Source organism: Ovis canadensis, chromosome 13 (genome assembly GCF_042477335.2).
Source record: "Ovis canadensis isolate MfBH-ARS-UI-01 breed Bighorn chromosome 13, ARS-UI_OviCan_v2, whole genome shotgun sequence".
NCBI classification, from domain to species: Eukaryota; Metazoa; Chordata; class Mammalia; order Artiodactyla; family Bovidae; genus Ovis; species Ovis canadensis.
In genome coordinates this window covers 8,340,851-8,357,270 of record NC_091257.1, presented here as the reverse complement: position 1 = coordinate 8,357,270, position 16,420 = coordinate 8,340,851, and positions in this window count along the sequence as shown.

Sequence of the window (16,420 nt, the reverse complement as noted above, 5' to 3'; positions counted from 1 at the left end):
GAGAGGCCCCCGAGGAACTCGCATGGGGACTGGCCTTTCCTGAGGCCACCAGAGCGGGTCCCTGAGGTCCTCGTCGTAAGTCGAGAGCACCTGCCGCAACTCGAGAAAATCCAGGAGGTTTTGCCCTCCAGGCGAGATGAGGCCCATTTCCGCTGAAGCTTCTCGAGGCCAATCACGTCTAACCACTGGAACTTCCAAAGGGTCCTTCACACCCTTGCTGCAACTCAAGAAGTTCCCCGACACACCCGTCTCCACTCGAGAGGAAGCACGTGGGGTCCCGCACACATCCAGGGGAGCCCCTTTTCCGCCTCCTAGCTCGAAATGAGGGATCCTTTCCCTGTTTCGTAGGGAAAGAATTCCCGGCATTCCCGTCGCATCTAAAGAGGAGGCGCTCTCCACAGGAAAGGCCAGTGGAACTCCAGGGCCGTGCCACCATTCCAAGAGTCCCCCAGATGTGTCAGTCCATTCCAGAGGAACCTGTTTTCCCTGCACTGCCTTGACGTTCAAGCCGAGGATCGACTCCCACCACGTGTGCACGTGGACAGCCCTGTGGGAAAGCCTCGTGGGAAAGACTCGAGGGAAAACCATAGATACTTGAATCCACGCGGCGGACTGCGTGACACTGCTGCTACCGCGCTGGAGGAAAGCGCAAGTGCATGCCCGCATTCGAGACGAGGACTGACTCCACTGGGGAGACTCCAGAAGTACCCCAAGATCCATGTCAGCACTGGAGAGGAATCCTCAGGTTACGGCCCCGACTCCACACAAGGTCTTAGGCCCCGGGATCGACGGGAGAGGAATCCCGAGAGGCCCCCTAGGAACTCGCATGGGGACTGGCCTTTCCTGAGGCCACCAGAGCGGGTCCCTGAGGTCCCTGTCGTAAGTCGAGAGCACCTGCCGCAACTCGAGAAAATCCAGGAGGTTTTGCCCTCCAGGCGAGATGAGGCCCATTTCCGCTGAGGCTTCTCGAGGCCAATCACGTCTAACCACTGGAACTTCCAAAGGGTCCTTCACACCCTTGCTGCAACTCAAGAAGTTCCCCGACATACCCGTCTCCACTCGAGAGGAAGCACGTGGGGTCCCGCACACATCCAGGGGAGCCCCGTTTCCGCCTCCTAGCTCGAGATGAGGGATCCTTTCCCTGTTTCGTAGGGAAAGAATTCCCGGCGTTCACGTCGCATCTCAAGAGGAGGCACTCTCCACAGGAAAGGCGAGAGGAACTCCAGGGTCGTGCCACCATTCCAAGAGTCCCCCAGATGTGTCAGTCCATTCCAGAGGAACCTGTTTTCCCTGCACTGCCTTGACGTTCAAGCCGAGGATCGACTCCCACCACGTGTGCACGTGGGACAGCCCTGTGGGAAAGCCTCGTGGGAAAGCCTCGTGGGAAAGACTCGAGGGAAAACCATAGATCCTTTGATCCACGCGGCGGACTGCGTGACACTGCTGCTACCGCTCTGGAGGAAAGCGCAAGTGCATGCCCGCATTCGAGACGAGGACTGACTCCCCTGGGGAGACTCCAGAAGTACCCCAAGATCCATGTCAGCACTGGAGAGGAATCCTCAGGTTCCGGCCGCGACTCCACACAAGGTCTTAGGCCCCGGCATCGACGGGAGAGGAATGCCGAGAGGCCCCCGAGGAACTCGCATGGGGACTGGCCTTTCCTGAGGCCACCAGAGCGGGTCCCTGAGGTCCCCATCGTAAGTCGAGAGCACCTGCCGCAACTCGAGAAAATCCAGGAGGTTTTGCCCTCCAGGCGAGATGAGGCCCATTTCCACTGAGGCTTCTCGAGGCTAATCACATCTAACCACTGGAACTTCCAAAGGGTCCTTCACACCCTTGCTGCAACTGAAGCAGTTCCGCGACATACCCGTCTCCACTCGAGAGGAAGCACTTGGGGTCCCGCACACATCCAGGGGAGCCCCTTTTCCGCCTCCTAGCTCGAGATGAGGGATCCTTTCCCTGTTTCGTAGGGAAAGAATTCCCGGCGTTCCCGTCGCATCTCAAGAGGAGGCGCTCTCCACAGGAAAGGCGAGTGGAACTCCAGGGCCGTGCCACCATTCCAAGAGTCCCCCAGATGTGTCAGTCCATTCCAGAGGAACCTGTTTTCCCTGCACTGCCTTGACGTTCAAGCCGAGGATCGACTCCCACCACGTGTGCACGTGGGACAGCCCTGTGGGAAAGCCTCATGGGAAAGACTCGAGGGAAAACCATAGATACTTGAATCCACGCGGCGGACTGCGTGACACTGCTGCTACCGCGCTGGAGGAAAGCGCAAGTGCATGCCCGCATTCGAGACGAGGACTGACTCCCCTGGGGAGACTCCAGAAGTACCCCAAGATCCATGTCAGCACTGGAGAGGAATCCTCAGGTTACGGCCCCGACTCCACAAAAGGTCTTAGGCCCCGGGATCGACGGGAGAGGAATCCCGAGAGGCCCCCGAGGAACTCGCATGGGGACTGGCCTTTCCTGAGGCCACCAGAGCGGGTCCCTGAGGTCCCCGTCGTAAGTCGAGAGCACCTGCCGCAACTCGAGAAAATCCAGGAGGTTTTGCCCTCCAGGCGAGATGAGGCCCATTTCCGCTGAGGCTTCTCGAGGCCAATCACGTCTAACCACTGGAACTTCCAAAGGGTCCTTCACACCCTTGCTGCAACTCAAGAAGTTCCCTGACATACCCGTCTCCACTCGAGAGGAAGCACGTGGGGTCCCGCACACATCCAGGGGAGCCCCGTTTCCGCCTCCTAGCTCGAGATGAGGGATCCTTTCCCTGTTTCGTAGGGAAAGAATTCCCGGCGTTCACGTCGCATCTCAAGAGGAGGCGCTCTCCACAGGAAAGGCGAGAGGAACTCCAGGGTCGTGCCACCATTCCAAGAGTCCCCCAGATGTGTCAGTCCATTCCAGAGGAACCTGTTTTCCCTGCACTGCCTTGACGTTCAAGCCGAGGATCGACTCCCACCACGTGTGCACGTGGGACAGCCCTGTGGGAAAGCCTCGTGGGAAAGCCTCGTGGGAAAGACTCGAGGGAAAACCATAGATCCTTTGATCCACGCGGCGGACTGCGTGACACTGCTGCTACCGCTCTGGAGGAAAGCGCAAGTGCATGCCCGCATTCGAGACGAGGACTGACTCCCCTGGGGAGACTCCAGAAGTACCCCAAGATCCATGTCAGCACTGGAGAGGAATCCTCAGGTTCCGGCCCCGACTCCACACAAGGTCTTAGGCCCCGGCATCGACGGGAGAGGAATGCCGAGAGGCCCCTGAGGAACTCGCATGGGGACTGGCCTTTCCTGAGGCCACCAGAGCGGGTCCCTGAGGTCCCCATCGTAAGTCGAGAGCACCTGCCGCAACTCGAGAAAATCCAGGAGGTTTTGCCCTCCAGGCGAGATGAGGCCCATTTCCGCTGAGGCTTCTCGAGGCCAATCACGTCTAACCACTGGAACTTCCAAAGGGTCCTTCACACCCTTGCTGCAACTCAAGAAGTTCCCCGACATACCCGTCTCCACTCGAGAGGAAGCACGTGGGGTCCCGCACACATCCAGGGGAGCCCCGTTTCCGCCTCCTAGCTCGAGATGAGGGATCCTTTCCCTGTTTCGTAGGGAAAGAATTCCCGGCGTTCACGTCGCATCTCAAGAGGAGGCACTCTCCACAGGAAAGGCGAGAGGAACTCCAGGGTCGTGCCACCATTCCAAGAGTCCCCCAGATGTGTCAGTCCATTCCAGAGGAACCTGTTTTCCCTGCACTGCCTTGACGTTCAAGCCGAGGATCGACTCCCACCACGTGTGCACGTGGGACAGCCCTGTGGGAAAGCCTCGTGGGAAAGCCTCGTGGGAAAGACTCGAGGGAAAACCATAGATCCTTTGATCCACGCGGCGGACTGCGTGACACTGCTGCTACCGCTCTGGAGGAAAGCGCAAGTGCATGCCCGCATTCGAGACGAGGACTGACTCCCCTGGGGAGACTCCAGAAGTACCCCAAGATCCATGTCAGCACTGGAGAGGAATCCTCAGGTTCCGGCCGCGACTCCACACAAGGTCTTAGGCCCCGGCATCGACGGGAGAGGAATGCCGAGAGGCCCCCGAGGAACTCGCATGGGGACTGGCCTTTCCTGAGGCCACCAGAGCGGGTCCCTGAGGTCCCCATCGTAAGTCGAGAGCACCTGCCGCAACTCGAGAAAATCCAGGAGGTTTTGCCCTCCAGGCGAGATGAGGCCCATTTCCACTGAGGATTCTCGAGGCTAATCACATCTAACCACTGGAACTTCCAAAGGGTCCTTCACACCCTTGCTGCAACTGAAGCAGTTCCGCGACATACCCGTCTCCACTCGAGAGGAAGCACGTGGGGTCCCGCACACATCCAGGGGAGCCCCTTTTCCGCCTCCTAGCTCGAGATGAGGGATCCTTTCCCTGTTTCGTAGGGAAAGAATTCCCGGCGTTCCCGTCGCATCTCAAGAGGAGGCGCTCTCCACAGGAAAGGCGAGTGGAACTCCAGGGCCGTGCCACCATTCCAAGAGTCCCCCAGATGTGTCAGTCCATTCCAGAGGAACCTGTTTTCCCTGCACTGCCTTGACGTTCAAGCCGAGGATCGACTCCCACCACGTGTGCACGTGGGACAGCCCTGTGGGAAAGCCTCGTGGGAAAGACTCGAGGGAAAACCATAGATACTTGAATCCACGCGGCGGACTGCGTGACACTGCTGCTACCGCGCTGGAGGAAAGCGCAAGTGCATGCCCGCATTCGAGACGAGGACTGACTCCCCTGGGGAGACTCCAGAAGTACCCCAAGATCCATGTCAGCACTGGAGAGGAATCCTCAGGTTACGGCCCCGACTCCACAAAAGGTCTTAGGCCCCGGGATCGACGGGAGAGGAATCCCGAGAGGCCCCCGAGGAACTCGCATGGGGACTGGCCTTTCCTGAGGCCACCAGAGCGGGTCCCTGAGGTCCCCGTCGTAAGTCGAGAGCACCTGCCGCAACTCGAGAAAATCCAGGAGGTTTTGCCCTCCAGGCGAGATGAGGCCCATTTCCGCTGAGGCTTCTCGAGGCCAATCACGTCTAACCACTGGAACTTCCAAAGGGTCCTTCACACCCTTGCTGCAACTCAAGAAGTTCCCCGACATACCCGTCTCCACTCGAGAGGAAGCACGTGGGGTCCCGCACACATCCAGGGGAGCCCCGTTTCCGCCTCCTAGCTCGAGATGAGGGATCCTTTCCCTGTTTCGTAGGGAAAGAATTCCCGGCGTTCCCGTCGCATCTCAAGAGGAGGCGCTCTCCACAGGAAAGGCGAGAGGAACTCCAGGGTCGTGCCACCATTCCAAGAGTCCCCCAGATGTGTCAGTCCATTCCAGAGGAACCTGTTTTCCCTGCACTGCCTTGACGTTCAAGCCGAGGATCGACTCCCACCACGTGTGCACGTGGGACAGCCCTGTGGGAAAGCCTCGTGGGAAAGCCTCGTGGGAAAGACTCGAGGGAAAACCATAGATCCTTTGATCCACGCGGCGGACTGCGTGACACTGCTGCTACCGCTCTGGAGGAAAGCGCAAGTGCATGCCCGCATTCGAGACGAGGACTGACTCCCCTGGGGAGACTCCAGAAGTACCCCAAGATCCATGTCAGCACTGGAGAGGAATCCTCAGGTTCCGGCCCCGACTCCACACAAGGTCTTAGGCCCCGGCATCGACGGGAGAGGAATGCCGAGAGGCCCCTGAGGAACTCGCATGGGGACTGGCCTTTCCTGAGGCCACCAGAGCGGGTCCCTGAGGTCCCCATCGTAAGTCGAGAGCACCTGCCGCAACTCGAGAAAATCCAGGAGGTTTTGCCCTCCAGGCGAGATGAGGCCCATTTCCGCTGAGGCTTCTCGAGGCCAATCACGTCTAACCACTGGAACTTCCAAAGGGTCCTTCACACCCTTGCTGCAACTCAAGAAGTTCCCCGACATACCCGTCTCCACTCGAGAGGAAGCAGGTGGGGTCCCGCACACATCCAGGGGAGCCCCGTTTCCGCCTCCTAGCTCGAGATGAGGGATCCTTTCCCTGTTTCGTAGGGAAAGAATTCCCGGCGTTCACGTCGCATCTCAAGAGGAGGCGCTCTCCACAGGAAAGGCGAGAGGAACTCCAGGGTCGTGCCACCATTCCAAGAGTCCCCCAGATGTGTCAGTCCATTCCAGAGGAACCTGTTTTCCCTGCACTGCCTTGACGTTCAAGCCGAGGATCGACTCCCACCACGTGTGCAAGTGGGACAGCCCTGTGGGAAAGCCTCGTGGGAAAGCCTCGTGGGAAAGACTCGAGGGAAAACCATAGATCCTTTGATCCACGCGGCGGACTGCGTGACACTGCTGCTACCGCTCTGGAGGAAAGCGCAAGTGCATGCCCGCATTCGAGACGAGGACTGACTCCCCTGGGGAGACTCCAGAAGTACCCCAAGATCCATGTCAGCACTGGAGAGGAATCCTCAGGTTCCGGCCGCGACTCCACACAAGGTCTTAGGCCCCGGCATCGACGGGAGAGGAATGCCGAGAGGCCCCCGAGGAACTCGCATGGGGACTGGCCTTTCCTGAGGCCACCAGAGCGGGTCCCTGAGGTCCCCATCGTAAGTCGAGAGCACCTGCCGCAACTCGAGAAAATCCAGGAGGTTTTGCCCTCCAGGCGAGATGAGGCCCATTTCCACTGAGGCTTCTCGAGGCTAATCACATCTAACCACTGGAACTTCCAAAGGGTCCTTCACACCCTTGCTGCAACTGAAGCAGTTCCGCGACATACCCGTCTCCACTCGAGAGGAAGCACGTGGGGTCCCGCACACATCCAGGGGAGCCCCGTTTCCGCCTCCTAGCTCGAGATGAGGGATCCTTTCCCTGTTTCGTAGGGAAAGAATTCCCGGCGTTCACGTCGCATCTCAAGAGGAGGCGCTCTCCACAGAAAAGGCGAGTGGAACTCCAGGGCCGTGCCACCATTCCAAGAGTCCCCCAGATGTGTCAGTCCATTCCAGAGGAACCTGTTTTCCCTGCACTGCCTTGACGTTCAAGCCGAGGATCGACTCCCACCACGTGTGCACGTGGGACAGCCCTGTGGGAAAGCCTCGTGGGAAAGACTCGAGGGAAAACCATAGATACTTGAATCCACGCGGCGGACTGCGTGACACTGCTGCTACCGCGCTGGAGGAAAGCGCAAGTGCATGCCCGCATTCGAGACGAGGACTGACTCCCCTGGGGAGACTCCAGAAGTACCCCAAGATCCATGTCAGCACTGGAGAGGAATCCTCAGGTTACGGCCCCGACTCCACACAAGGTCTTAGGCCCCGGGATCGACGGGAGAGGAATCCCGAGAGGCCCCCGAGGAACTCGCATGGGGACTGGCCTTTCCTGAGGCCACCAGAGCGGGTCCCTGAGGTCCCCGTCGTAAGTCGAGAGCACCTGCCGCAACTCGAGAATATCCAGGAGGTTTTGCCCTCCAGGCGAGATGAGGCCCATTTCCGCTGAGGCTTCTCGAGGCCAATCACGTCTAACCACTGGAAATTCCAAAGGGTCCTTCACACCCTTGCTGCAACTCAAGAAGTTCCCCGACATACCCGTCTCCACTCGAGAGGAAGCACGTGGGGTCCCGCACACATCCAGGGGAGCCCCGTTTCCGCCTCCTAGCTCGAGATGAGGGATCCTTTCCCTGTTTCGTAGGGAAAGAATTCCCGGCGTTCCCATCGCATCTCAAGAGGAGGCGCTCTCCACAGGAAAGGAGAGAGGAACTCCAGGGTCGTGCCACCATTCCAAGAGTCCCCCAGATGTGTCAGTCCATTCCAGAGGAACCTGTTTTCCCTGCACTGCCTTGACGTTCAAGCCGAGGATCGACTCCCACCACGTGTGCACGTGGGACAGCCCTGTGGGAAAGCCTCGTGGGAAAGCCTCGTGGGAAAGACTCGAGGGAAAACCATAGATCCTATGATCCACGCGGCGGACTGCGTGACACTGCTGCTACCGCTCTGGAGGAAAGCGCAAGTGCATGCCCGCATTCGAGACGAGGACTGACTCCCCTGGGGAGACTCCAGAAGTACCCCAAGATCCATGTCAGCACTGGAGAGGAATCCTCAGGTTCCGGCCGCGACTCCACACAAGGTCTTAGGCCCCGGCATCGACAGGAGAGGAATCCCGAGAGGCCCCCGAGGAACTCGCATGGGGACTGGCCTTTCCTGAGGCCACCATAGCGGGTCCCTGAGGTCCCCATCGTAAGTCGAGAGCACCTGCCGCAACTCGAGAAAATCTAGGAGGTTTTGCCCTCCAGGCGAGATGAGGCCCATTTCCGCTGAGGCTTCTCGAGGCCAATCACGTCTAACCACTGGAACTTCCAAAGGGTCCTTCACACCCTTGCTGCAACTCAAGAAGTTCCCCGACATACCCGTCTCCACTCGAGAGGAAGCACGTGGGGTCCCGCACACATCCAGGGGAGCCCCGTTTCCGCCTCCTAGCTCGAGATGAGGGATCCTTTCCCTGTTTCGTAGGGAAAGAATTCCCGGCGTTCACGTCGCATCTCAAGAGGAGGCGCTCTCCACAGGAAAGGCGAGAGGAACTCCAGGGTCGTGCCACCATTCCAAGAGTCCCCCAGATGTGTCAGTCCATTCCAGAGGAACCTGTTTTCCCTGCACTGCCTTGACGTTCAAGCCGAGGATCGACTCCCACCACGTGTGCACGTGGGACAGCCCTGTGGGAAAGCCTCGTGGGAAAGCCTCGTGGGAAAGACTCGAGGGAAAACCATAGATCCTTTGATCCACGCGGCGGACTGCGTGACACTGCTGCTACCGCTCTGGAGGAAAGCGCAAGTGCATGCCCGCATTCGAGACGAGGACTGACTCCCCTGGGGAGACTCCAGAAGTACCCCAAGATCCATGTCAGCACTGGAGAGGAATCCTCAGGTTCCGGCCGCGACTCCACACAAGGTCTTAGGCCCCGGCATCGACGGGAGAGGAATGCCGAGAGGCCCCCGAGGAACTCGCATGGGGACTGGCCTTTCCTGAGGCCACCAGAGCGGGTCCCTGAGGTCCCCATCGTAAGTCGAGAGCACCTGCCGCAACTCGAGAAAATCCAGGAGGTTTTGCCCTCCAGGCGAGATGAGGCCCATTTCCACTGAGGCTTCTCGAGGCTAATCACATCTAACCACTGGAACTTCCAAAGGGTCCTTCACACCCTTGCTGCAACTGAAGCAGTTCCGCGACATACCCGTCTCCACTCGAGAGGAAGCACGTGGGGTCCCGCACACATCCAGGGGAGCCCCGTTTCCGCCTCCTAGCTCGAGATGAGGGATCCTTTCCCTGTTTCGTAGGGAAAGAATTCCCGGCGTTCCCATCGCATCTCAAGAGGAGGCGCTCTCCACAGGAAAGGGGAGTGGAACTCCAGGGCCGTGCCACCATTCCAAGAGTCCCCCAGATGTGTCAGTCCATTCCAGAGGAACCTGTTTTCCCTGCACTGCCTTGACGTTCAAGCCGAGGATCGACTCCCACCACGTGTGCACGTGGGACAGCCCTGTGGGAAAGCCTCGTGGGAAAGACTCGAGGGAAAACCATAGATACTTGAATCCACGCGGCGGACTGCGTGACACTGCTGCTACCGCGCTGGAGGAAAGCGCAAGTGCATGCCCGCATTCGAGACGAGGACTGACTCCCCTGGGGAGACTCCAGAAGTACCCCAAGATCCATGTCAGCACTGGAGAGGAATCCTCAGGTTACGGCCCCGACTCCACACAAGGTCTTAGGCCCCGGGATCGACGGGAGAGGAATCCCGAGAGGCCCCCGAGGAACTCGCATGGGGACTGGCCTTTCCTGAGGCCACCAGAGCGGGTCCCTGAGGTCCCCGTCGTAAGTCGAGAGCACCTGCCGCAACTCGAGAAAATCCAGGAGGTTTTGCCCTCCAGGCGAGATGAGGCCCATTTCCGCTGAGGCTTCTCGAGGCCAATCACGTCTAACCACTGGAACTTCCAAAGGGTCCTTCACACCCTTGCTGCAACTCAAGAAGTTCCCCGACATACCCGTCTCCACTCGAGAGGAAGCACGTGGGGTCCCGCACACATCCAGGGGAGCCCCGTTTCCGCCTCCTAGCTCGAGATGAGGGATCCTTTCCCTGTTTCGTAGGGAAAGAATTCCCGGCGTTCACGTCGCATCTCAAGTGGAGGCGCTCTCCACAGGAAAGGCGAGAGGAACTCCAGGGTCGTGCCACCATTCCAAGAGTCCCCCAGATGTGTCAGTCCATTCCAGAGGAACCTGTTTTCCCTGCACTGCCTTGACGTTCAAGCCGAGGATCGACTCCCACCACGTGTGCACGTGGGACAGCCCTGTGGGAAAGCCTCGTGGGAAAGCCTCGTGGGAAAGACTCGAGGGAAAACCATAGATCCTTTGATCCACGCGGCGGACTGCGTGACACTGCTGCTACCGCTCTGGAGGAAAGCGCAAGTGCATGCCCGCATTCGAGACGAGGACTGACTCCCCTGGGGAGACTCCAGAAGTACCCCAAGATCCATGTCAGCACTGGAGAGGAATCCTCAGGTTCCGGCCGCGACTCCACACACGGTCTTAGGCCCCGGCATCGACGGGAGAGGAATCCCGAGAGGCCCCCGAGGAACTCGCATGGGGACTGGCCTGTCCTGAGGCCTCCAGAGCGGGTCCCTGAGGTCCCCATCGTAAGTCGAGAGCACCTGCCGCAACTCGAGAAAATCCAGGAGGTTTTGCCCTCCAGGCGAGATGAGGCCCATTTCCGCAGAGGCTTCTCGAGGCCAATCACATCTAAACACTGGAACTTCCAAAGGGTCCTTCACACCCTTGTTGCAACTCAAGAAGTTCCCCGACATACCCGTCTCCACTCGAGAGTAAGCACGTGGTGTCCCGCACACATCCAGGGGAGCCCCGTTTCCGCCTCCTAGCTCGAGATGAGGGATCCTTTCCCTGTTTCGTAGGGAAAGAATTCCCGGCGTTTCCGTCGCATCTCAAGAGGAGGCGCTCTCCACAGGAAAGGCGAGAGGAACTCCAGGGTCGTGCCACCATTCCAAGAGTCCCCCAGATGTGTCAGTCCATTCCAGAGGAACCTGTTTTCCCTGCACTGCGTTGACGTTCAAGCCAAGGATCCACTCCCACCACGTGTGCACGTGGGACAGCCCTGTGGGAAAGCCTCGTGGGAAAGCCTCGTGGGAAAGACTCGAGGGAAAACCATAGATCCTTTGATCCACGCGGCGGACTGCGTGACACTGCTGCTTCCGCTCTGGAGGAAAGCGCAAGTGCATGCCCGCATTCGAGACGAGGACTGACTCCCCTGGGGAGACTCCAGAAGTACCCCAAGATCCATGTCAGCACTGGAGAGGAATCCTCAGGTTCCGGCCCCGACTCCACACAATGTCTTAGGCCCCGGCATCGACGGGAGAGGAATCCCGAGAGGCCCCCGAGGAACTCGCATGGGGACTGGCCTTTCCTGAGGCCACCAGAGCGGGTCCCTGAGGTCCCCGTCGTAAGTTGAGAGCACCTGCCGAAACTCGAGAAAATCCAGGAGGTTTTGCCCTCCAGGCGAGATGAGGCCCATTTCCGCTGAGGCTTCTCGAGGCTAATCACGTCTAACCACTGGAACTTCCAAAGGGTCCTTCACACCCTTGCTGCAACTCAAGAAGTTCCCCGACATACCCGTCTCCACTCGAGAGGAAGCACGTGGGGTCCCGCACACATCCAGGAGAGCCCCGTTTCCGCCTCCTAGCTCGAGATGAGGGATCCTTTCCCTGTTTCGTAGGGAAAGAATTCCCGGCGTTCCCGTCGCATCTCAAGAGGAGGCGCTCTCCACAGGAAAGGCGAGAGGAACTCCAGGGTCGTGCCACCATTCCAAGAGTCCCCCAGATGTGTCAGTCATTCCAGAGGAACTTGTTTTCCCTGCACTGCCTTGACGTTCAAGCCGAGGATCGACTCCCACCACGTGTGCACGTGGGACAGCCCTGTGGGAAAGCCTCGTGGAAAAGCCTCGTGGGAAAGACTCGAGGGAAAACCATAGATCCTTTGATCCACGCGGCGGACTGCGTGACACTGCTGCTACCGCTCTGGAGGAAAGCGCAAGTGCATGCCCGCATTCGAGACGAGGACTGACTCCCCTGGGGAGACTCCAGAAGTACCCCAAGATCCATGTCAGCACTGGAGAGGAATCCTCAGGTTCCGGCCCCGACTCCACACAAGGTCTTAGGCCCCGGCATCGACGGGAGAGGAATGCCGAGAGGCCCCCGAGGAACTCGCATGGGGACTGGCCTTTCCTGAGGCCACCAGAGCGGGTCCCTGAGGTCCCCGTCGTAAGTCGAGAGCACCTGCCGCAACTCGAGAAAATCCAGGAGGTTTTGCCCTCCAGGCGAGATGAGGCCCATTTCCGCTGAGGCTTCTCAAGGCTAATCACATCTAACCGCTGGAACTTCCAAAGGGTCCTTCACACCATTGCTGCAACTCAAGCAGTTCCGCGACATACCCGTCTCCACTCGAGAGGAAGCACGTGGGGTCCCGCACCAATCCAGGGGAGCCCCGTTTCCGCCTTCTAGCTCGAGATGAGGGATCCTTTCCCTGTTTCGTAGGGAAAGAATTCCCGGCGTTCCCGTCGCATCTCAAGAGGTGGCGCTCTCCACAGGAAAGGCGAGAGGAACTCCAGGGTCGTGGCACCATTCCAAGAGACCCCCAGATGTGTCAGTCCATTCCAGAGGAACCTGTTTTCCCTCCACTGCCTGACGTTCAAGCCGAGGATCGACTCCCACCACGTGTGCACGTGGGACAGCCCTGTGGGAAAGCCTCGTGGGAAAGCCTCGTGGGAAAGACTCGAGGGAAAACCATAGATCCTTTGATCCACGCGGCGGACTGCGTGACACTGCTGCTACCGCTCTGGAGGAAAGCGCAAGTGCATGCCCGCATTCGAGACGAGGACTGACTCCCCTGGGGAGACTCCAGAAGTACCCCAGGATCCATGTCAGCACTGGAGAGGAATCCTCTGGTTCCGGCCCCGACTCCACACAAGGTCTTCGGCCCCGGCATCGACGGGAGAGGAATCCCGAGAGGCCCCCGAGGAACTCGCATGGGGACTGGCCTTTCCTGAGGCCACCAGAGCGGGTCCCTGAGGTCCCCGTCGTAAGTCGAGAGCACCTGCCGCAACTCGAGAAAATCCAGGAGGTTTTGCTCTCCAGGCGAGATGAGGCCCATTTCCGCTGAGGCTTCTCGAGGCCAATCACATCTAACCACTGGAACTCCCAAAGGGTCCTTCACACCCTTGCTGCAACTCAAGAAGTTCCCCGACATACCCGTCTCCACTCGAGAGGAAGCACGTGGGGTCCCGCAAAAATCCAGGGGAGCCCCATTTCCGACTCCTAGCTCGAGATGAGGGATCCTTTCCCTGTTTCGTAGCGAAAGAATTCCCGGCGTTCCCGTCGCATCTCAAGAGGAGGCGCTCTCCACAGGAAAGGCGAGAGGAACTCCAGGGTCGTGCCACCATTCCAAGAGTCCCCCAGATGTGTCAGTCCATTCCAGAGGAACCTGTTTTCCCTGCACTGCCTTGACGTTCAAGCCGAGGATCGACTCCCACCACGTGTGCACGTGGGACAGCCCTGTGGGAAAGCCTCGTGGGAAAGCCTCGTGGGAAAGACTCGAGGGAAAACCATAGATCCTTTGATCCACGCGGCGGACTGCGTGACACTGCTGCTACCGCTCTGGAGGAAAGCGCAAGTGCATGCCCGCATTCGACACGAGGACTGACTCCCCTGGGGAGACTCCAGAAGTACCCCAAGATCCATGTCAGCACTGGAGAGGAATCCTCAGGTTCCGGCCCCGACTCCACACAAGGTCTTAGGCCCCGGCATCGACGGGAGAGGAATCCCGAGAGGCCCCCGAGGAACTCGCATGGGGACTGGCCTTTCCTGAGGCCACCAGAGCGGTTCCCTGAGGTCCCCGTCGTAAGTCGAGAGCACCTGCCGCAACTCGAGAAAATCCAGGAGGTTTTGCCCTCCAGGCGAGATGAGGCCCATTTCCGCTGAGGCTTCTCGAGGCCAATCACATCTAACCACTGGAACTTCCGAAGGGTCCTTCACACCATTGCTGCAACTCAAGAAGTTCCCCGACATACCCGTCTCCACTCGAGAGGAAGCACGTGGGTTCACGCACACATCCAGAGGAGCCCCGTTTCCGCCTCCTAGCTCGAGATGAGGGATCCTTTCCCTGTTTCGTAGGGAAAGAATTCCCGGCGTTCCCGTCGCATCTCAAGAGGAGGCGCTCTCCACAGGAAAGGCGAGAGGAACTCCAGGGTCGTGACACCATTCCAAGAGTCCCCCAGATGTGTCAGTCCATTCCAGAGGAACCTGTTTTCCCTGCACTGCCTTGACGTTCAAGCCGAGGATCGACTCCCACCACGTGTGCACGTGGGACAGCCCTGTGGGAAAGCCTCGTGGGAAAGCCTCGTGGGAATGACTCGAGGGAAAACCATAGATCCTTTGATCCACGCGGAGGACTGCGTGACACTGCTGCTACCGCTCTGGAGGAAAGCGCAATGCTGCCCGCATTCGAGACAAGGACTGACTCCCCTGGGGAGACTCCAGAAGTACCCCAGATCCATGTCAGCACTTGAGAGGAATCCTCAGGTTCCGGCCCCGACTCCACACAAGGTCTTAGGCCCCGGCATCGACGGGAGAGGAATCCCGAGAGGCCCCCGAGGAACTCGCATGGGGACTGGCCTTTCCTGAGGCCACCAGAGCGGGTCCCTGAGGTCCCCGTCGTAAGTCGAGAGCACCTGCCGCAACTCGAGAAAATCCAGGAGGTTTTGCCCTCCAGGCGAGATGAGGCCCATTTCCCCTGAGGCTTCTCGCGGCAAATCACGTCTAACCACTGGAACTTCCTAAGGGTCTTTCACACCCTTGCTGCAACTCAAGAAGTTCCCCGACATACCCGTCTCCACTCGAGGGGAAGCACGTGGGGTCCCGCACACATCCAGGGGAGCTTCATTTCCGACTCCTAGCTCGAGATGAGGGATCCTTTCCCTGTTTCGTAGGGAAAGAATTCCCGGCGTTCCCGTCGCATCTCAAGAGGAGGCGCTCTCCACAGGAAAGGCGAGAGGAACTCCAGGGTCGTGCCACCATTCCAAGAGTCCCTCAGATGTGTCAGTCCATTCCAGAGGAACCTGTTTTCCCTGCACTGCCTTGACGTTCAAGCCAAGGATCGAATCCCACCACGTGTGCACGTGGGACAGCCCTGTGGGAAAGCCTCGTGGGAAAGCCTCGTGGAAAAGACTCGAGGGAAAACCATAGATCCTTTGATCCACGCGGCGGACTGCGTGACACTGCTGCTACCCCTCTGGAGGAAAGCGCAAGTGCATGCCCGCATTCGAGACGAGGACTGACTCCCCTGGGGAGACTCCAGAAGTACCCCAAGATCCATGTCAGCACTGGAGAGGAATCCTCAGGTTCCGGCCCCGACTCCACACAAGGCCTTAGGCCCCGGCATCGACGGGAGAGGAATCCCGAGAGGCCCCCGAGGAACTCGCATGGGGACTGGCCTTTCCTGAGGCCACCAGAGCGGGTCCCTGAGGCCCCGTCGTAAGTCGAGAGCACCTGCCGCAACTCGAGAAAATCCAGGAGGTTTTGCCCTCCAGGCGAGATGAGGCCCATTTCCGCTGAGGCTTCTCGAGGCCAATAACGTCTAACCACTGGAACTTCCAAAGGGTCCTTCACACCCTTGCTGCAACTCAAGAAGTTCCCCAACATACCCGTCTCCACTCGAGGGGAAGCACGTGGTGTCCCGCCCACATCCAGGGGAGCTTCGTTTCCGCCTCCTAGCTCGAGATGAGGGATCCTTTCCCTGTTTCGTAGGGAAAGAATTCCCGGCGTTCTCGTCGCATCTCAAGAGGAGGCGCTCTCCACAGGAAAGGCGAGAGGAACTGAAGGGTCGTGCCACCATTCCAAGAGTCCCCCAGATGTGTCAGTCCATTCCAGAGGAACCTGTTTTCCCTGCACTGCCTTGACGTTCAAGCCAAGGATCGACTCCCACCACGTGTGCACGTGGGAGAGCCCTGTGGGAAAGCCTCGTGGGAAAGCCTCGTGGGAAAGACTCGAGGGAAAACCATAGATCCTTTGATCCACGCGGCGGACTGCGTGACACTGCTGCTACCGCTCTGGAGGAAAGCGCAAGTGCATGCCCGCATTCGAGACGAAGACTGCCACCCTGGGGAGACTCCAGAAGTACCCCAAGATCCATGTCAGCACTGGAGAGGAATCCTCAGGTTCCGGCCCCGTCTCCACACAAGGACTTAGGCCCCGGCATCGACGGGAGAGGAATCCCCAGAGGCCCCCGAGGAACTCGCATGGGGACTGGCCTTTACTGAGGCCACCAGAGCGGGTCCCTGAGTTCCCCGTCGTAAGTCGAGAGCACCTGCCGCAACTCGAGAAAATCCAGGAGGTTTTGCCCTCCAGGC